Below are 23,161 nucleotides of genomic sequence, written 5' to 3'. Positions count from 1 at the left end.
TAAAGCCAAAGTTTGTATCCCTTCTAAGAGACTAGTATCTAAGACTAAGGATAGATATAATAGGCTACAAAGAGCTTAAAGCCAAAGTTTGTATCCCTTCTAAGAGACTAGTATCTAAGACTAAGGATATTGCAACAATTAAAATCCTTCACCTATCAAATCCCTTACATCCCTCATCTTCCTTTGGAGTATTGAACTTCTTGTTTTACAGCTAAAAATTTAAACTTATATGCATAAATGTTATAGAAACATATTCATCATTTTTTATCTTTAAAGCATGTATCCAACATGCAACATTTCCTAATACCACATATTTTCTTTTGTATTCCTTTGAGATATGGAATACCTATTCGAAACAAATTTAAAACATGCATCATTAGATGCATAATATGGGTGAATAACATACAATGTTATGGAATGGTGAGTGTTCTCTATAATTGTTTGTTATTGTGGATATTTTGCCAAAATATAAAAGGTAAATCTTAAAACATTAGCCCATGCCTATTCTTTCACCATGATTGCACAAGTTGTACAAACATCATGGATATTTTATTTGGAGGTTCTTGATGATGTGGGGGTTGTGAGCTTCCTTAGTAGCCTATACTCACTAGCCCCAAGCAAAGTACTCCTAAGAAGAATGAAAGCTCCATAATGCTTTAGCTCTTGAATAACAACTTCCTTGTAGTGCTCACTCACACATAGAAGCATGCCTTCAACCTCTAGCAAAGGGACTTAAGTTTAGTACGCTCTTCGAGGCTCATCATCATTTGTGCAACCCGCCTAAAGAGGTAACATATTATGCTAAATTTGCATGGAGGCATACGCTACCCTCTATGCAGGCCATCAAATCAGTTGTGCACGATCTTTCTAGCCTTCAACTTGCCATGTTCTTGGGTAGCATGAAGCAAAAGCAACATGCTAGCACGCGAGAGCTTACTAGTGATTCTATGATGCACACAAGGTCCATGAAGACAACGATGGAGGAGCTCTTGTGTCCTAGGTGAGAGAGCCTGCATAGTGTCGAAGAAAGTGAGGAAGCAGACTCTGGTGGCAATGATGTAGAAGAAATTGAAGTGGATGAAAAGTTTGATGTGGTGGACAGAGAGACAGAGGTTTGGCTATGACGAATCAAGCTGTATGATTATGCATGTTTGCCATGGGAGCTTTGAGAGAAGAATGAGTATGCAGAGAAGCAGCTCAGCTATCTTAGAAATAATGTAGGGTTCATCGTAGATGAAAAGAAAGCAGAGGTGTTTAGAGGGCCTTATTGCCCAGGGCAGAAGGTAAAGAAGATTAGTGATGTAGTCATGAAGGCAGAGTTTGGAGCGCTGAAAGGCACAAGGTCTTATTACATGGTGCAGAATTGTGACAAACCCCGCAGCATTCACCTGTTTTGGTATTTAGACAAAGTTTATTTGTTGGCAAAGACGGCCTACATGTCCAAAGAGGCCTTTGCACCTGTGTATCATGAAAGAGAGGGCGAAGATAGATTGGGTGACATTCTTTTTTGATAGGATGCAGTTGACAGAGCTGAAGGACAAGAGGAGATCCCCTTCTCTTGCAAAGGTATCACCTTACTTGGCAGCCTTATTCTTTCATGTGCTACAGGTCCCATTAGTACCATTGGTATCACCATCCAGTATTGGGGGAAGATCTAGTCAGGGGAATGCATGTGAGTTCAAGAAGAGGAAGTTGATGTTGGAGATGATGTCCTTTGATAAATCAATAAGTGGAGTGGGGCATGGCTTAAAGAATCAGGAGGGAACACCTCATATAATCAGAAAGAAGTGGCAAAGATACCATTGTTTTCTCAACAGCCGATGATGCCAATATCAAAATCCCAGAACAAAACCATCACTTTGTTTCCGCAGAAGTTGGGAGAGAGCCCTAGGGAGTAGACTTCAATCACACAAGCAATTAAGACAAATCAATTCTCACAGGAATATAGTTCGAGGGCAATAAAAATATTTTCTGTTCAAGATGCAATTTGAAGTTTGCTAGATTTGAATCGGTTTATTTGCAATAATCAAGATGCTATGATTTTGAATTTGGAGAAACAGAAGGGGATGGAAAGATTGGCATGATGGAAAGAGAGATTAAGAGGCTGCAAGATAAAGGGGATGGAAAGATCGGCATGATAGAAAGAGAGATTAAGAGGTTGCAGGATAAAGTGGAGGAGTTGATGGATGATGGAGAAGCTTTTTAGGAGGCCTTAGTTTGTGCAAAAGTAGAGAGTCAGAGTCGCTATGTGGAATTGCTTACAATAGCGCATGATTTCAGAAGCTGGGTAGATGGTTTGAAGATGGCCACAGAGAAGCAGTTTCAGGACGTGGAGGATAATATTGTTCAACTCATTTCAGATAACCACTTCCTGATGAATTGATTGACACCCTTGGTGGAGTTGGAGAAAGCTACATTGGATGGGCAAAGAGTAACCGGGGTATTGTTGGCTGATGCAGATGCAGATTCATTGAGGTCAGAGGTGTTTGAATACATCAAGGAGCTCTGGGGCCAAGCAACTGGATTGTTTCATGAGCATTTGGCAACACCTATTGATAAGTTCAAAGCCTAGTTTGAGGCTGCAGGAGAACATTCACTTCAGGCTAAGAATGGAGAGATAAAGGCAAAGATTGCAGACTTGAAAATGCAGCTAGAAATAGCAAAGCAGGAAGCTAAGATGCAGATGTCTTTGGAGGCTTTTGATAAACAGATACTGGATGGTAAAGTGCAGGGCAAGGAAGATGCTGAGAACCAGGTAGTGCAGATTGAAGAAAAGGAAGTAGAGGCATATTTATTCGGATGTCAAGCAGTAAAATGTGGAATTGAAGATGTAACAAAGGAGTCATTTGAGGTTACAAATAAAGAAAGGGGTGGCACGGATTAAGGGATAGTGGGTCCAAGGTCAGCCGTTGGCTCAAGCCACTAAGCTGTGCTATGTGCTTAGGCTAGACCTTAGAAGAAGTCATTTTAGTAATGCGTATGGTCTTTTGTCTATTTTGGATGTTTGTCAATTTTGATGATTTTTGGAATCTTGAAAATGGAAGGTTGCAGCTTTTCATAGCACGCCTGAGATTTAGTTATGTTCGCATGTATGTTCAGGCAAATCATTATATAACTATGGCAGATTTTCTGAATAGGAGATGCAATCTATCAACCTGTATTGTCTTATTTTCTCTATTCTTATTCCTTGTGTAGTTCATATCTGAGTGTTGTGAGATAAGCAGCAATGTAGAAAGTGAAATGCTTGTGATGTGAATATGAAAGTTTAGTATGAACTTTGATTTTCCCAATTGCCAAATAGAATGTCAGAATGCCATTTGGACTATCAAAACTATGTAACTGCTGCTTGGCTGTGCAACCATAATACACTTGAGCTTGCACCTTGGATAGTGGAGCTACAAGAGAGCTCATGGGAGGAGGCAACTTGATCAGGCATAAAGGTAAGCTCACTACACTTGTAGGTAGGAGAGTGCACATGGCTATGTGAGGTAGCCATTGCACTTGGCTTGAGATGCTTGAAACAATAAGTGGTCCATGGATCTTGGTAGTCAAGCATGAGCTCCCACATTTTGGTTCCATTGTTGGAACAAATGGATTCAAGCTTTGAGTGCTTGTGCACTTCAAATCAAGCATTGAAGTAGGTCTTCCCCGAATTCATGCTTGAGATAGGTAGGAAGCAAGGGAGTTGAAGGACATTCGATCTCCTTTGCAAGTAAGTTTTTTTGTTTTTATGACTTAGGTGAGTTAGAGTAGCATAGGTGTTTGCTTTGTATTTTGGATGCATTAATGTAGGAAGCAACAAGGATAAGAAGGGAAATAAATAGTAGGGTTACTACTATAAAACAAGGTCAAACAAGGAGAAAAAGGGCTTAAATGCATTAAGGGAGCAAAGAGAGAGAGAAGGGGGAAGTAAAAGAGCAAGAGATGAGGGTTTAAGAGGCCAAGAAGAGGGGAAGAGAGCTCATTTGTGTGCATTCAGTTAAGAGAGATCTTAGAGAGAGAGAGAGAGAGAGAGAGAGAGAGAGAGAGAGAGCTATAAGGCAAGAGCACAAATTTGCTTATTGATTCATATTCCCTCACCTCGAGCCTTGCAAGTATGCTTTGAGTGTCATTTGATACTTGTTGACCATAGTCAAGACCCTAGTTGCAATGTTTGAGTAGGCACTTGGAACATTAAATCAAATTTTCATTGTTTGGGACCTTTGCCACCACACCTGGATGACGTTTGCAGCCTTAGATAGCCTCGCTAGACTAGGATACTTCGAGTCACAATCCACTCAGATGAAAAAAAAACCATTTGAGTCTGAGTCTCATGGACTCATTTGGCCTCGGATGGTGGAGTGCCAAGCCACTCGAACTCAGACAAGTTGGCCATGCATTCTGGCCTTGGATGGTCAAGAAATCATGCTTGGAGAGGCATGCGACTTAGACTTAGATGTCTAAGTATACAACTCAAACAAGTTTACAAAATCACATTTCTAGCACATCAACCCCATTCCAGGGCTGGAAAATCCTAAGTCCAAGCTAGGCAACACCCACATAGGCCTCCAGATGCATAGAATACCTTATAGAGCTAACAAACTTAAGAATCACAACTGATGGTCCAAAAATATCTGTCATCACCGACCATTAGTTGCTTATCCTGCTAGAGATCTAAATTAGCTAACCTAATCTACTATCTCTCAAACCATGCACCTAGAACAACATAGTAGAGACAAGAATGAACCATTAAGAGTGGTCGTCACACATATGAAGAAGCTGTAATTAGCTGAAATTGATTGGAAAGAGTGTGATGTAATATCCCCGCTGCATAAAATGCGCCCCCTTTTTTATTTAAAAATATAGAAAAATTTTAATCTCCTTCTCGCATGTTGTCGCTGACAGGTTCTGAGGGGGAAAAGGATGAGGAGAATGACGAATGATGACTACGAGGGAGAGGTGATGCGGGTGATAACGGAAGGAAGGAGACGATGGTGGGATGGCACGGATGACATGGAGGGAGAAGCAGTAGACAACGAGGTGGAAGAGGGAGATGATGTTGATGGAGGGGGAGGCCACGGGTCTACCACCCCTCCTTAACCTCCTCGACAAGTCCGTCAAGCAAGCCACCATGCAATCTCACAGGTGGTGGGGAAAACCACCACCACCACTCCACCTCTTCCACACCCCCCCCTCGAATAATACACCCTCGACACCTATAAGATCTCCAACTTCTCTATTTGTGAGTCATAGGCTATATTGCTTTGGCATAAGCATGAATTCATGTAAAGGGGTAGCTTGAATTTATTCCTATTGTTATGATTTTGACATTTTGATTGTTCCTTTCAACCCAACTTAGTTACATATGGCTTATTTGCTAATAGAGCAACTATAATGAAGAATTAGTCAAGGGTTATGAATGGTATAGTCGTTAAAATAACGACATTAAAAGATTGCGCATACAAGTGCTAGGTTAAAGCATAGTCAAGGGTTAAAAATAGCACAATTGCTAAAAGAATATAACATTAAGAATCGTGAATAGAAAGTCCTAATTTAAAGTTGGAGTACTTAGTCTAAGAGCCCAAATATTAAGAGAATCTAGATTCTAGCTCAATGCAAGGCCTACTAGAGTCTAGTTGCTTGAGATCATCTAGCACTTATCTTATCAAGTGTTTACACATTATGCCTATAACATGTTTGATATATGGGAATAATTTCCAGTTTGCTTCATGGCTTGACTAAGAGCTAGTACAAGAAATTAATCATAAAGATTAAAAATAAGATATCTCGAGATCTGTTTAATAAATATTACTTCCATCAAGCCAATTCGGGGTTAGAATAGACACAAACAACGACTCCAAGCCTTAGTGGCAAGTGGAGAGCTCAAGGATTAGGAAACCTCAAGACAAAGTAAAGACTGATACTTTTGTACTTGTTGGAAAGAAGGTTTAGTTATCGACCAATGTAAGTGACCTATGGAACCTACGTCATGTACAATGTTTAAACCCTGAACATATACATTAGCCAAAGGAAGGGAGTGTTAAGTAAAATTTTGCATAGTGTCGCTCTTGATCCCAAGGGGGAGAGCATATATGCGATGGAAAGGTTATCATGACTATTCTTGCAATTTTTGGAAAAGAGTACCATTGTTTTGTTGGTTGATCGAATAATACCCTAATTTCTTTTACATTCAACTAATTGTTGGATTGTGGATTGGATGATTATTCCAAGTGCTTGTGATTGATGGTAAATGCATGGCAGAGGTCTGTGATGATAACAAGTTGCCATGGGGATAAAGGAATATTTTCTGAAAGATGATATTAGGGCTAAATGCCTTGTTTGTGCTTAATTCTTAAATGAATTAATTAAGGAAAGGATATTTTGCAGGGTGGATCATCTCCAATATTGCACCACAGAATAACCCAAGAGGACATTTCTCGATTCACGGGCAAGAGGTTGAGTGGTGAAAATGCCAACCACAAAAGTTGTGTCTCACTTCCAGGTGACTTGGGGTCAGGTAGAGTTCTAGACACCCCTTACCTAGTCCAAAATGAGTTGAAGACTGCCGTGAGCCTAACGTATGTGGCATTGGAAGATCCTATTCTAGATAATGGATGGAAATTATTGTTGAGATGACAAGCTCAACACATGCGGACATTGATGATGGACCGCCTGGTTAGATGGGTCCACATGTCTACACTTAGTACGTCGGTGGTCATTATGACTCTCACATGGCCACTGACTCTTTACTTATTATATTTAGGTTGTTACACCTATTTACAGCAGCTGGCATAGTTATAGCGCTAGTCGACTAGTGTAGTCGGTTATGCGTTGTTTGACTTAGTAGGCCACTTTTCTTTATGTTGTATCTTATCTATACTTTGTGTACATTGTAAAAAGTGTGGAAGAAAAAGAAGAAACCAGCAAGAAAATGTTTTAGCCTCCATCTCTCTTCTTGTCTCTTGAGTGAGCTTCTCCTTGTGCATTCTATGTGTGTTTGGCGCAGCATCTTGAGCAAGTCCCCCCACCACACGATTCTTGACATGGTATCAGAGCCGTGCCATTGAGAGAGACTGATTTTGAAGGTTGAAGCGAAGGAGAAGAAGCAAGGTTCGAGCAAGCAGGCCATGGGTAAGAAGCTCTCCCATTCTTCCACTCTCTCTCTTGGATAGTGCCTATGGAGGCACCGGAAGCAGGGTCGAGCAAAAATCTCAGATTGCAGTGAGATTTGGTGTGCGCGAAGAGCGTTGTATATTTTGCAGATTAGTCTTTTAGGGCTTTCCCACAGTTATTTTGGGCATCTGAGGCCGTTTCAGGCCCCGTTTTAGAGCCGCAAGGTTGCGGACAACAGTTTCAGGGTACACTGTGACTTCGACTGTATTGATCGAAAGTGGGTGCGCAGGTTATAGATTTCAGATCTGTAAGTTCAAAGGTGTTTACCAGCGAGTAAACACAAGGTTTATCTATAAACTGGTTGTAGATTGCATGTATTGTTGAGCAGACAGTGAAAAAGGCTGTCTGGTGTATTGCTGTGCACTACAGGTCGAGGGTTGTAGAAGCTTTGCTTGTTGTTTGGTATTAATTTTGTGATAATGGCAGAGAACAGTGGAAGTCCCATCATTGAGAAGCTCGACAAGAACAACTACCCTTCATGGAAGTTCTGTGTCATGAACTTCCTTATTAGAAAAGGCCTCTACGAGTTTGTTTCAGGTGAAGAAAAGGAGCCGGAGGTGAGTGATCCTCCAACTGCAGAAGAGACAAAGGCACGAAAGGAATGGAATGCAAAAGACAAGAAGGCCATGTATTGGCTGTCTGCAGTAATTGACAATAATATGCTAGGACATATTAGAAATGCAGAGAATTCATATGCAACTTGGATCATACTTGAAAGTATGTTTTCCGTAAATACAAAGGCACGAAAGATTCAACTCAAGTAAGAGTTGAATACATTGAAGAAAGGGAAGATGTCTATCAATGAGTATGCACTGAAGGTAAGGAGCATTGCAGATGCATTGGCAGCAATTGATGCAATGCCCGATGATGATGATTTGGTGTCGTTACCTTGGGTGGACTTAACAATGAAAAGGCTTGGAAGTCTTTTGTAACTTCAGTATATGTTACAAAGCCATTTCTAGATTTCAATGAGTTGGTCTCCCTTATGATCACTGAAGAGATCAACATGCAGAGTGAGACATCTGAAAAAAGTGGTGAACAGGTCCAAGCTTTCTACTCCAGTTCAGGAAGGGGACATGGCAGGTTCTCTTCAAGAGGCCGTGGTACAAGAGGTGGTAGTGACTACCAGCAAAACAGATTGAATCAGCAATTTGGTGATATTCAGGTTTCAAGAGGTCGTGGTAACTTTAGAGGTAGGGGGAGCTTTAGAGGAAGAGGTGGATGGCAGAACAGAGGCTCTAACAACTCTGGTATTGTGTGTCACTAATGTGGAAAAACAGGTCATATTGTAGGTTATGCTAAGAAAGATGATATTTGCAGTAGTAAGTTGCAGTAAGGAAACTATGCATCGTCTTCACGACAGAATGAAGACAAAAATGAACGTCTATTTGTTATGCAACATATGCTGAATGCTGTTACAGGAAAGAGAATGCATGACGATGTTTGGTATGTTGATTCAAGTGCATCCAATCATATGACTAGCCATGCAGAATGGTTTGGAGAGATGCAGGATTTGCAAAATGCAGGTTATGTGCAGATGGGTGATGATTCATGCCACCCAATTTCACACATTGGAAAAGTTCCCTTGTCCTTGTATGATGGTAAGACAAAGAGTCTTTCAGATGTATTACATGTGCCATCTATTACAAAGAACTTGGTGTCAGTCGGAGCAAGGGCTGCAAGTCAGATTTAATGCAAAGGGATGCTTTGTAGAAAACTTCAATGACAAGTGCAGGTTGGTGGCAAAGGGAAGTAGAGTTGGATGTATGTTTACTCTGGATGCTGGAATTCTTTTTAGGAGGGAGGGAGGGAGGGAGGGGTGCAGGTGTAGGGTACAGGCACAGGCACAGGCACAGGCACAGGCACAGGCACAGGCACAGGCACAGGCACAGGCACAGGCACGGAAAGTACCCAAGGTATTTTATTTTATTTTATTTTATTTTATGAAAAAAAAAAGGGAAAAGAAGCAGCCAGGCCGAGCAAGCGTCGAAGCCCAAAAAAACCATGACAGAGATATAAGCAGAAATATCCTTGATGTTGTGCATATAGACATTTGGGAGCCTACACAAAATGTATGTCTTGGAGGCAGTTCATACTTTGTCACATTCATTGATGATTGTTCTAGAAATCTATGGGTATATTTTATGAAGGAAAAGAGTGAAGTGTTTGAGCACTTTAGAACTTTCAAGGTTGCAGTTGAAAGAGAAACATACTTGAAAGTAAAGTGCTTGAGGTCAGATGGAGGGGGAGAGTACCTCTCAAATGAGTTCAATGATTTTCTGAGGTCTCATGGGATAAAGAGACAGTTCACATGTAGGTATACCCCACAGCAAAATGGGGTTGCAGAAAGGAAAAACAGGCATATTGCAGAAGTTGCACATGCCTTGACGGTGGCTGAAAAGAATATGCCTAAGCATTTTTGGTCTAAGGCTGTTCATACTGCTGTTTATATTATGAACAAAACTCCCACAACTGCAGTTCATGGTATGACCCCCGAAGAATATTTTACAGGTAAGAAGCTTGATGTCTCACACTTGAAAGTGTTTGGCTGCATTGCGTATGTTCATGTGCCAGATGAGTTGTGGAAGAAACTGGATCCAAAGGCTGAAAAGTGTGTCTTTATTGGATACTCTTTAGAGCAGAAAGGGTATCACTGTTATAACCCTGTCACATGTAAGTTCAGAGTGAGCAGGGATGTCATCTTTGATGAAATGAGTAGTTGGTATGCATCTAGTGGTGATACATTGGATGATGATGATGATCGTGACACTCATGTGCAAGCTGAAAAGCAAGAATCACGGACTCTTAGTGGACCAAAGACATCATCTGGTAGTCCTTGGTCTGGGAGACTAAGGAGTACCTCTGCATCTTCAGGTGCATCTAGTAGCACTACAGGTAAAGACAAAGGAAAGAATAAAGTGTCAGATGGCATTGATGTAGTTCTTGATGGAGACTCCAATGGCTCGGAGAGCTTAGATGATGAGCTTGGTATTCCTTCTGTCAAGACACCAGGTGTACAGAGAGCTCATAATAATGTAAAGGCTCCATTGAGTGATCCGGTGGTACGCAAATCTAGCAGGGTCAGATACCCTGTTAAAAGATTTGGTTTTGAAGGTTATGCAGCTCACCATTATGCTTATATGGTGAAACTAGTTGAGGATGTTGAGCCCACTTGTTTTGAGGATGTTGTTGGTCATACTCATTGGGATGCAGCAATGGATGAGGAGATGGCTGCATTAGAGGCCAATAAGACTTGGGATCTAGTATCATTGCCAAATGGAAAGAAAGCTATTGGATGTAAGTGGGTTTATAAAATTAAGCACAATGCAGATGTGTGATTGCTTTGGCAGCAGCCAAAGGTTGGAGGTTGCAACAAATGGATGTGAAAATGCCTTCTTGCATGGTGATTTGCAGGAAGAAGTGTATATGGATCAGCCAACAGGTTATGAAGACTAGAGCAACCTACGTATGTGTGCAGGTTGAAGAAGGCACTCTATGGGCTCAAGCAAGCACCTAGAGCATGGTTTGACAAGATCAGAGAGTATCTTATCAATATTGGCTTTTATGTTTCTGATGCTGATCACTCACTTTATGTGAGAAAGGGAGATGCAGGTTTGGTCATCATAGTCATCTATGTGGATGACTTGATTATTATAGGTGATAGTGATAGTGGGATTGCTGAAGTCAAGGATTTTTTGAAGAAGAAGTTTGAGATGAAGGATTTAGGTGAGCTGAGGTACTTCCTTGGCATTGAGGTGATCAGATGTGATGATGGTATATGGCTGTCCCAAAGACAGTATGGCTTGGATATGTTGTCCAAGTATGGTATGACAGCATGCAAACCACTTTCAGTCCCGTTGGAGCAGAATGTAAAGTTGAGTGGTGATGCTGGGGATGAGATAGAAGACCCTACTATGTTCAGGAGAATAGTGGGGAGTTTGATCTACATGACCATTACAAGGCCAGACTCGAGCTACGCTGTTGGTCTTGTGAGTCAGTTTATGCAAGTACCTAGAAAGCCACATTTGGATGCAGTCAGACGCATATTGAGATATGTGAAGTCCACATTACATATGAGGTAGGTACATATGTACAGGTGTTTGGATACACAGATGCAGATTGGGCTGGTAGCATGTCTGATAGAAGATCTACCACCGGATACATGTTCTCTCTTGGTAGTGCAGCAGTTGCTTGGAGCAACAAAAAGCAATCTACAGTTGCTTTGTCGAGTACAGAGGCTGAGTATAGAGGTGCTGCTGTTGCAGCATGTGAGGTAGTATGGCTACAAAAGTTAATGGCTGATTTGGATGTGCAGGTGGAAGGTCCAGTTGTCATTTATTGTGACAACATGAGAAATATACAGTTGGCTAGGAACCCTATGTTCCATGCCAGGACAAAACATATTGAGGTACACTACCACTTTGTGAGAGACAAGGTACTAGCATGTGAGATTGACTTGGTGTATGTCAGCATACAGGATCAGATAGTTGACATCTTCACGAAGGCATTGGGTATAGAGAAGCTTCAAAAGTTTCGAAGCTTACTTGGAGTTGCAGAGATGCAGTTGAGCTTGAGGGGGAGTGTTGAGATGACAAGCTCAACACATGCAGACATTGATGATGGACCGCCTGGTTAGATGGGTCCACATGTCTACACTTAGCACGTCGGTGGTCCTTATGACTCTCACATGGCCACTGACTCATTACTTATTATATTCAGGTTGTTACAACTATTTACAACATCTGGCATAGTTATAGCGCCAGTCAACTAGTGTAGTCGGTTATGCATTGTTTGACTTAGTAGGCCACTTTCCTTTATGTTGTATCTTATCTATACTTTGTGTACATTGTAAAAAGTATGGAAGAAAAAGAAGAAACTAGCAAGAAAACGTTTTAGCCTCCATCTCTCTTCTTGTCTCTTGAGTGAGCTTCTCCTTGTGCATTCTATGTGTGTTTGGCACAGCATCTTGAGCAAGTCCCCCCACCACGCGATTCTTGACAATTATGGTGCCATGTGATTTGGACTTGGTACTTTTGTGGGTAGAACGGATATATAATTTCTCATTTATGGGCAAGAGACAAAGATTAACTTGAAGATAAGTTAAGGAACTTGTTTGTGAAAAGGATTGCTTGCTCTGTATTCTTGTCTGTGCCATAAATTATGCAAATGAACCTTGTTCTCTAAAAGGCCTAATTAAGAAAACTAGTTTTAAATGTCACACATAAATGTGATAGAATCTAATTAGATAACTAAAGAATGCCTATTGAGGGAAACAGGTGGGTAAAACCCTCGATGGGTCCGTCCTACGGTAGGGTGTTCCCAAAGAACTAGGAGGCTTCTCACAAGGTTTTATCGACATTTGAACCTTAGGAATTGTTAGGTTAGAATCCCGATTCATGCCATTTTAGAGGACAGGAATGGGACTATGCCCTACGGGAAAAGAGGTTGAGTGGCACATCCCTCTCATTTCCCATTCTCTTTGAACCAAGTGTGGCATGGGTTTGCTTTGGCTTGAGTATCTCTATGTAAATTAGGATGTTTAGGATCGGATGCTAGAATACTGTCAGGAGACCTTGACCACTATGAACCCAGATTTTAGGTCAATCTTAGTGGGTTCGATCTGCCATGAATGTTTCATTGCGAGGCGCACTCGAGAAACCCTAGGCAACAAACCCCGAAACATTCCATGGGAGTGTCGAGCGGTGTCGCTTAGATTCATCTCTCAATGAACTGCTAAAAACGTGCTTGGTCAGCCAACAAGTGGGAACATTATATGTGATTTGCATTGCTTCCATTGAACTCACACATCGCATCACTTAAACACTTGGAGTGCATTAGAAAAGTAGAAAGCCTAATTTTGCACAACGCACATTGATAAGTACCACTCGAGCATTTGAATGCGTATAACACTAAGGATTTCTTTGAATAACAAGGAACTCAGACAAGATAACATAAGTCAATGAACCTACTAGTAGGAGTAGACCCCAAGATGTGTGACAAGTAATGAAGAAAACCAATCACTAAAGATCAAGAGGCTTGAGTCATCAAGCCACTTAGGGAACAACAAAGACCAGCACAATTAGGGATGTGGCTTTGCTAGATCTAATAAACCTGATTGATACCCTACTTGCTCAGGAAATTGTCAGCATGCTAGGAACTAGCATCAACCTTGGAGATAATGAATTCAAACTTGGGGGAATTTCTAGCTGATATCTAGCACCTTGTAAACCAGTATGATGTGTAAAACAAAATGGTGCATCATGGTAGACCAGTAGAGGAGATCATAGCCAATCTCAAGGAAGAGAGAAAGTTGTCAAACAAAGCATTGCAAAGCATAGCTACCTACAACTAAGAGCAGCGAGCTCAGAAGCTAAGACAAGACATAGAAATGTGTGAGGTCCAACATATCTTGGCTCTTGCCAATAGAACTAAGGCAAGACCAAATGGTGAGAGGGAGAGAGCACTAGAGGTGAATCTTACACTAAGTGAGCTTCTTAGGAAGCGACTTTTAGGTAATACTGGTGTAGAGCAGAGGGGAGCAACCCTAGCAACTACATTGCTATGAAGGCTAGGAATCATCTCAAACTCTAGGAGAGCCAAACCAAGATACCTATGGTTGCTAAGAAACTCGACAAGTATCAGCCTAGCAACTCAAACCTACAGAGCTTTACAAGGCCTTAGTGAGCAGCTCAAACCTGCAAAGGGGCATGTTAGCTAGGGTCTTTGAGGAAGCCATATGTGTGGATGACTTGCTCAAGGAGAGAAGCTCAAGAGCCACAACTCAAGATAGCATTGCCTCAATATCCTCAGAGAGAGCTACGGCCATTGGCAAAAGATCTAGCCAAAGCACACAAGACAAGGGAAAGAGTGTCAACAATCAGAACCTCAAGTTGGCAGTCATGAAGCTAGAGTTGGCTAAGATTCAAGAGATTATGAGAAGGCCCACATGACCGCACGTGCAATGTGTGCATTGGGGAGAAAATCACCTTCTAGCCAAGTGCGTGGATCCTAGATCGAGACCATGTGCTATAATTGCAGTAGGTTTGGCCATGATGCGATGCATTGTAGATTGTCGAGACAATTACCATACCTGCAATTGTACAATTAGACATATTACCTAGGGAATAGGCCACCAAACTTTGGAAGGGAAGCTCCATTAGCTCTCCTAGCACTCAATGACTCAAAGCCAGTCATCCCTAGGATGGATATCAACCCTATAGGGATACCCAGACTACTTGGACCCATTGTGACCCATCCATTGAGTGACACTCCGATACATTATGTAGAGAAGACAAATGAGGATGAAGCATATATAAACCCTTACATCTCATAAGATGAGGAAGGTAACCTCATCTTGATGGATTTTAGACTAGTGTTGGTGATAGCATTAGGAAGGGGAAGAGGTAGAGGTCTAGGAGGAAAAAACCAAGAACCCATCGTATGTGGGACTTGTGGTCACCTAGGGCATATCTCATCTTGTTTCCCTAAAAGGGAGCAAGCCAATCAAGACATGACTGACCTGAGATGTCCAAAGTGTGGGATCACACACTTATGTGTCAAGTGTCCTAGGCAAAAAACCTCCACTATTTTGACAGTTATGCCATCCGTACCATTGGGGCCATTCAAAGTTGAGACACTCCATGGTGAGGCCATGTTGATCCGTTGAATGTCATGACTCAAGCACAAACCAAGCAAGATGGTGTTTTGTTACCCAAATGCAGCAACCTAGACATAGCTTCAATGGGGAAGAAGAGTTTTACGAGAAGGAGAAAAAGGGTTGAGGTGAAGGTTACACTCAAGACAAACTATACCACCACATTAGCCAAGGGGAAGCAAGTCACGGATGTAAAAGTGAAAACATTTGCTCCTAAGACAACAAAAAAGGGGGTGCCAAGATTGGGGAGTACCATGACTCGAGGCACCAATTAGAGGTAGTAGATAAGGTCAAGAAGTGGGTAAGAGAAGACCAAGAGTACCTAAAGGATGCTAAACCCATCATTGAAGATGAAATCGATAAGCTATCTAGCGTAAGCATACCAACCTCGCCCAAGCAGGTAAGATTGAGAGATGCGTCCACACCCCATGTAGCATTGCATAAACAAAGCCTAGACATGACAAGCATGCAGACCACTTGAAATTACTAGCAAAAGAGCATAGATATTGATGAAAAGTAAGTGATTGGAAATTTTCTCATGACATTGATATCAACCCTTGTGACTCTACCTTTGGGAGAGCTACTTAGGCAGAACCCAACATAATGGAAAGTGTTGAAGCAGTGGGTAGAAAGACTTGATGAACTTGGACTCACCAGCTTGCCTAACCATGCCATAGCAACATAAATACTGAGATTAACCCTAAAATTAGTGCCTAAGTCCTTGCACATAAATGCTTTTTGGGAAGTCCTAAAAATGCACGTAGTCTTACCTTTCATAGCATTAGGAGATGCCACAAGAAAGGGAATCGTAGATATGGGAGCAAGAGTTAGCGTGCTTAACCATGCATTTTTGTAGGTCTAGGATAACCCACCCATGGAGATTGCAAGGTTTAATGTCACGATGGCTAATAAAATGAAGGTTACACCATTTAGAGTACTGGAAGATTGACCCTTAAAGATAGCAAGAGCATAGTTCTTAGTGAACTTCATAGTCATGTAGGGAGTGGACTACGAGATCCTACAAGGTCGACCCTAGATGTGAAATGCACGAGTAATAGAAGATTGAGATAATGGTCTAATATTCGTAGGCAACATATTGAAAATTGTAAGAGTTGAGATGGACACGTGGAAGATCACACCGATCAACCTATATGCCATCTCTACTATCTTGAAAGAAGATGCACAAGTCAGGAATTCCTACAAGCCATTAACAAAGTATATCCCTTGCCCTAAGGAGGACTGGATTGGATGTATGTACTATCCACCATCGATCTACTATTCTCAAATGATGAGGAGGGTTAGAAGCGGGCTGCAAGGATAGTTGATGAGTCCCATAAAGCCACACCATCTCAGCTGGCCAAGAGTAGGACTACACCATTGGTACAACTCTACATGATGGCCAGGAGCTCTAGTAGTTGAATATCACGTGTCGCTACCCATGTTCCATCTAAAAGTTCAAAATCCAGGGGATTCTGGAACACTTGATGAGAGAGCTAGCTAGTAACCCAACTACCAATCTCAAACCCCTCAAGGATCTCATGGAGGAACTGAAGTGAAAATGGACCAAAGTGCATGACTTGAGCCTATTATACAATTGGGCACTAATCATGAACAAAAAGAAGGCCAAGGGTCGAAGCTTAGGAAACGACAAGTAGTCAGATTATGAGGATTCAAATGGAGAGTACAAAGACTACTACTCTACAAATGAGGAAGAGACTGAGACAATAGAGTACGATATAAAAACAATCGAGTGATCGAATAGATATGAGGAGACTCCAATCCATGGAAAGCCAACATATTTAGGATCAAAAGAGGAGTCTTTAGGAAAAAATGCAATCGTACTTGGTTGGACCACTTAGGTGTAATAGACTATGAGTAAGCCGAATTAGTTTAACCTAGCACTGCACAACTCTTTAGAACTGAATCGATCTCAGAGTTGGCGACCACCAGGGGAAACTCCTTCTTCTAGTGAGGGTTGTGAGTTTGACTCTGAGTCAAAAGTAGGCTTCAAGAGTGATTCAGAAATGCCTCAACCACCTAAGAACAAATGCACCAAAGGGGACCTGCCAGTCCACTTCAGGTGTAGACGATTGGAGGAAAAGAGGAAGTAGTCAAAAAGGGGTCAGAAGCCAAAGAGTAGAGGAAGCCCTAAGATCTACCAAAGCACTTGAAGAAGTTCAAAAAACACAATAGAATAGTGATCTTGCTAGGATCTAAGAGGCAAGGAAAGGCAAGCAAACCAATAGAAGAACCTAATAAGGTCAAGGAAGCTAACTTAGTAGGGGAAGGGAAAAAGCCTCGTTGTAGTAGATGACCTAACTGAGGAAGAGGAGGATGATCTCATTGCTCTCCTACAAGAGTACATGGATGTGCTTGGTCCTTAGATGAGCTAAAAGCAGTAGATTCGAGGGTCGTGACTCATAGCATCCCTATGACTCTTGATGCAACACCAATTAACCAGTGACCATCCTATCGTTAAGGAGGAGATAGACAAGTTGTTGAGGGCCGGATTCATCAATGAAATCAAGCACATGGACTGGGTGCCACATATAGTAAATTTTTTGAAGAAGAATGGAAAGATTCGAGTAAGTGTGAACTATAAAAAGGTAAATGCTACGACTAAGAGAGACAACTATCTACTACCCTACACGAAGCACATGCTCAAAAGAGTAATGGGGAAAGAAGCCTACAGTTCCATGGACAACTTCTCAGGCTACAACCAAGTGCAGGTGCACCCTAACAATAGACATAGGACATCATTTGCAATTGAATGGGACATATTTGCCTACATAGTCATGCCATTTGAGATGATGAATGCACCACTTATTTTTCAATGCCTCATGTGTGCCATATTCAAAGACATGCTTAGGTGAGAATTGGAGGTGTTCATTGATTATCTATGTGTCCACTCCAATCAAAGGGAACACCTAGATAAACTTTGCATAGTTTTTGAGCAATATAGACTGTATAATCTCCCCTTGAAGTGCCAGTTCTAGGTAAAACATGAATGTATCCTAGGGCACATAGTGTCTAAGAACAACATTGCCACGAACTTCTCCAAAGCTAGAGTCATTGTTAATTTACCCTTGTAAAAACACGGGATCTAGAGCATGGCAGCTATGGTGGCTCTTTGACTTTAACTAGACATATGAAGACACTGACATGGTAGAGACCAAGGGACTTGATTGAAGTACAAAGACAAGCAACAAGTACAGTATGTTGAATAAAAAAGTGACAATACCATTGCATTCGTCTCATATGAAAGTGACAACCAAGTACAATGTTATATAGAGATGGGTAGATGCTAGTCTTTCTCTCTATGCCTATGGGATTCTTGTAGCTTCTGCATGTCCTCAGCCCCATCTGCTCTTACAAAGAGGTAGCATGGATGTGATTGCAAATCCAATACCCCTCCTCAATCACAATTAGAAGTACAAAGTGTGTAGAGGATTTAGTGAAAGCAACACCTGCAAAGTGTGGGCACACCATAAACATGGCAAAACATTGGAGGCTATCACAAAAAAGGCTAAGTGTGGGTACCACAAACATGACGATCATCTAGAGGCTATAACAGGGGTCTCACAAAGTGTACAAAGGCTGTAGTACATGGCTACATGAGGAGTTTACAAGCTTATGATAAAGGCATTTGGGCTTTAGACATTACAAGGCTAAAATAATCTATCAGAGTAGGCATAGAAGGACTGATGAGGCTTTCTTCTGGTGGTCTTCTTCCTCTTCTTCCTTTGCTCCATGGTCTTCTTCTTCTTTAATTGCAGCAAGATAGGCCTTCTGGACCCTTTTTTGGCATTATAGAACTTCTCGGTGTGTCCGGTCCTTTTGCAAGAATCACAAAAAAGTTGGTCCTTCTTGCCTTTGTACCTATTGTCAACATATAACACTTGTTCATCTCTAGAGGTACTTGGTTCTTCTTTAGTTTTTAGCTTCTTTTCCTCCTCTAACAATGGTGCCTAGATATCAACAAGCTTAGGGTTTGGTATATTGATTAAGGTTGTTGATACATTATTATATTCACGAGGCAAAATTTTAAGTAGAGCACCAATGCAAACATCTTCTTCCATTTTAATGTTGATTCCTGTAAGCTGGGTTAGAAGTCCTTCCACATAATTTAGATGTGTGGCAAGTGATGTGCTGTCAATCAAGAGACTATACTTTGATGACTTAGACTGTGCACCAAACAAAGTATCAAGTTTCTTCCATGTATCATATGAAGTATCATAGTTATCCACATGGTGGATATAGTTGCCATCTAGCTCCAGTTTGATAATGGCATGAGACTTATCATCATTCTTTTTCCAAGTGATTGGCAGGTTTGCATCACAAGGCTTCTTTTCTTTGCCACTTGTGATGGCCCAGAGACCCTTCTTCATTAGGATAAGCTTGATGTGGGTTTGCTAGGTGAAATATGACCCCCTTAAAGTGAACCTTTGGAGAGTCCTTGCCCATGTTGGAGTTGTAGGAACAACATTAAATCAGCTCCAAAATTCTTAGATTTAAGTAGAAGAAGAAATGATATTGAATGTGCTAACAAGCACAAGTGCCCAAAAAGCACTAAGTGACTAGTATCAAGAGATACTTGTGGATCTAGATGCTTGGAAAGTCTTCAATAGGTCTTAAGTAACTTCTAGGATCTTCAATGTTGTATTCTTGTCCTTGATTTGATGCTGGAGCAGCCTAAAAGTCTTAGACTGATGTGAGGCAAAGCTTATACAAGTGACAAGAGTCACTGAATAAGTGTCAAGAGACACTATGATACTATGCTTCAATCTTGCAAGAAGTCACCATGATCTCCCCTCCTCAATGATTTGATGTGTGAACTTTCTTGAATCTTTAATTGGATTTAAATGATAATGCCTTGGCTTGAGTGGCAGGAGAGAGAAAATGAGGTCATCTTGAGCTTGAAGAATATTTGGCTATGGAGGAAGGATTAGGGTTTCTGAGAGCAGTCTGGTTTTTCACTCTGTGTGCAGTGTATACTCAACCATTTCCAAAATTTTTTATAGGGGAATTAAGATTGGCTAATGGGCTTCCAAAGCCCTATGATCTTGGACAAGATCGTTGTATGCATGGATTGCGTAGGGCGTACGAACAGACTGTAGGCACAAGCATGCAATGGCTGGGAAAACATCCAATGCTAGAGCCTATGATGAGTAATGTTGAGCTGTGATGTGATGAATGGTTGCATCTTGACCTGTGGGAGATATCCATGGGAGAAGGTTTCAATATTTATGGCCTAGATGAGGAGATCAAGAAGCTTCAATAGAGGTAGGTACTATGTGGCTATGGTTGCCATGGCAAATCGGTGAAGGTAGAGTTGAGAAATGAGGTCATTAATTAGCCTTGACCTGGCCAATGATGGAGGAGAGCTTAGAGAGCAGAGAGAGGACCTAAAACATGCTAAGCCATGCTTAGTTGTGCTTTGATACCATGTAAAAACATGGGATCCAGAGCATGGCAGCTATGGTGGCACATAGACCTTGATTAGACACAAGAAGACATGATAGAGACCAAGGGACTTGACTGAAGTACAAAGGACAAGCAATAAGTATACTATGTTGAAAAAAAAAGTGACAATACCATTGCATTCATCTCATATGAAAGTGACAACCAAGTACAATGTTATATAGAGATGGGTAGGTGCGAGTCTTTCTCTCTATGCCTATGGGATTCCTATAGCCTACATGTCCTTAGCCCATCTGCTCTTACAAAGAGGCAGCATGGATGTGATTGCAAATCTCAAAAACCCCCATCCACAAACTATAAGGGAGTTCAGTGCTTCCTCAGGAACATAGGGTACTATCGGCGATTTGTTCTAAACTATGTATTAATTGCTAGACCCCTTTACAAATTGCTGATTGTATTTGAGTGGACTAAGGAATGCTAATGTGCCTATGAGGAACTAAAGAAGGCTCTTACAACTACACTGATCCCATGAGCCCCAAATTGGAACATAACATTCCATGTGAACATTGATGCATCAAAGTTCACCATAGGAGATGTTTTGTGCCAATCTATTAAATATACTCTCACTTATCCTATGAGCTTTGCTAGTAGACAACTCATGGATATGAAGATGAATTACTTCACAACAAAAAGGGAAGGCCTAGCTATGGTGTTCACTGTAAAGAAGTTTTTGTCATTATCTTTTGGCTATGCCCTTCACCTTCCTCGTTGGTCATCAAGTTTTGCTTTATCTGGTGAAAAAACCGTGTGCTACAAGATGCATAGCTAGATGGTTACTTTTGCTTCTAGAATTTGACTTCTCCATGGTTGTATGCAAGGGTAAGCAATGTTAAATGGCAGACCATATGTCTTGCATACCCACAGGAGAAGTGACTGAACATGGTATTGTGGATGTCTTACTTGATGCACACCTTTTCAACATGTCTAGTGAATGAGACCTATTTAGGGATAATCTAACATTGTATTGGGAAAATGACATAGTCTAAATCCTAGAGTATGGATTTCCTTAAAGACCTATAGAGAAGGCTAGGCTAAAGTGCCTTATCCTCAAGATTCAGCCCTATCAGTTAATATTGTCTAGCTCTATAGGCTGGGTTGGATAGGTTATTGCACAAAGATGTATGTGTAAGCATGAGATGCATGATGTACTTGGTTGAAGAGCATGGTGGAATTGTTGGAGGACACTTTAGCAAAGACACTATAGCATGCAAGGTGTTGCAATCTCAATAGTGGCGGCCCATCCTCTTCCATGATGCAGGTAAGTTCATGGAGCATTGCAATGAGTACCAAAGGATCAAAATCCTCATCCATAAGGACAAGATGGAGTTGACCCCAGTAATAGTACAACAACCCTTTGAAAAATTGAGAATCAACTTCATTGGGTTGATCAGCCTTGCACCACAGTACATAATTCTAGCGATGGATTCTCACGAAATGGGAAAAAGCTTGGGCCTCTAGGAAGAATGATGCTAGGACCATGGCTAAGTTTCTTTGGGAGCAGGTGATCTCACGATTCGGCTATCCCATCAAACTAGTTAGTGATCAAGGAATGCACTTCATTAATGAAGTGATTGCCCATTTGCTATCAACATTCTTGATCATCCATAGGAAATTCTCACCATACTACCCTCAAGATATTACTTTGGTGGAATCAACGAAGAAGATTCTACTAAATGTCCTGACTAAGGTTGTTATAATATTTAAGATACACGCTCAACTTTCTTATATACTTAAAATATATATGGTGAATATTGTGCTGGCACATAGAGAGAACATATGAGAGGAAAGAAATATGTAGAGAGAGAGAGAGATATATATAGAAATTAACAAAACACTAGGGGCTCGAAGATGGGCTAGTACCCCCCTTGTGGAGTTATATTATTGACTAGGAGCAAGCTCCTCCGTTACACATAAACCAATTCTTACTTGTAGATCTTGGAGACAAGATCATGGTTCCTTGCACGATATGCAACTGGCTAACACTTGCACAACTTGGAAGTTGGCACCTTTTGATCCTTCTTGAGTCTCCTCCTCTCCTACACAATATGTGTAGGGCTCTCCTCTTGGCGCTTGATTTTAACAGAGCTTCCGCAGTAGTTGCACCTTCTCTTCTCCTCTTGGAACTTGATTTCAATAGAGCTTCCGCAGCACTTGCACTTTCTCTTCTCCTCTTGGATGCATTATAGGCTTTCAAGTGCTTCTCTTCTTGGGTTGACCTTCATGCAAGATGTGGCTATTCCAAGACCCACTCTACAACACCAATTTCGAGATATCTCTCTAGGTATTGCCCAGATGAAAAAACATCCAACACAAAAGTTGTAGATCTTATTATTTTCGATAACCTACACAAGACTTTTTTAGAGATCGTCTTTCTATCACTAGATATTTTAAAAATGGATTGACGATGTCTTTAGAAAAAAAAATAGCTTCTCACATTGTACTCTTAAATTGTGGTCCATGTAACCACCTTAAGGAGAGTTCATTAAATTGCATTGGGCCTCAACCTTAAGATTGACTTCCACATAAATCTTGTGTCATTTTAGACCTTAGAAAGAGAAAATCACTTCTCTCCTCACTTCTAGAGGATCATGTCTCTCATTTTTCTTAGTGAGAGAATTACCTCTCTCGTCTTTCTTAATGAAAGAAAAGACCTTAAATCTTGACTTGTAAGGGAGAGGATGACCCCAAAGTAATGCAATGCTCATTACACACAAGTAAATGTTCCCATGTGTCCCCAAATGCACACATAAATACATACACACAATGCTAATGCACTTTCTCTTCTTAGAACTTAATCCATCTTCATTTATGTGTAACTCCTTAGTTCTTGTGTACACTGTTACACTTGAAAGACACTTATTTTCCCCTTCATAA

General features: G+C 41.2%; 1 pseudogene; it reads left to right on the top strand.

Annotated features, from left to right (window-relative positions):
* The first annotated feature begins 833 nt into the window (after positions 1–833).
* On the top strand, positions 834–2,884 carry LOC148033692 (uncharacterized; annotated as a pseudogene).
* Positions 2,885–23,161: the final 20,277 nt, after the last annotated feature.

Source organism: Lygodium microphyllum, chromosome 7, assembly GCF_053477565.2.
Source record: "Lygodium microphyllum isolate KBCC chromosome 7, Lygodium_microphyllum_v1.1.10, whole genome shotgun sequence".
Lineage (NCBI taxonomy): Eukaryota > Viridiplantae > Streptophyta > Polypodiopsida > Schizaeales > Lygodiaceae > Lygodium > Lygodium microphyllum.
This window is presented reverse-complemented; position numbering and strand designations above follow the sequence as displayed.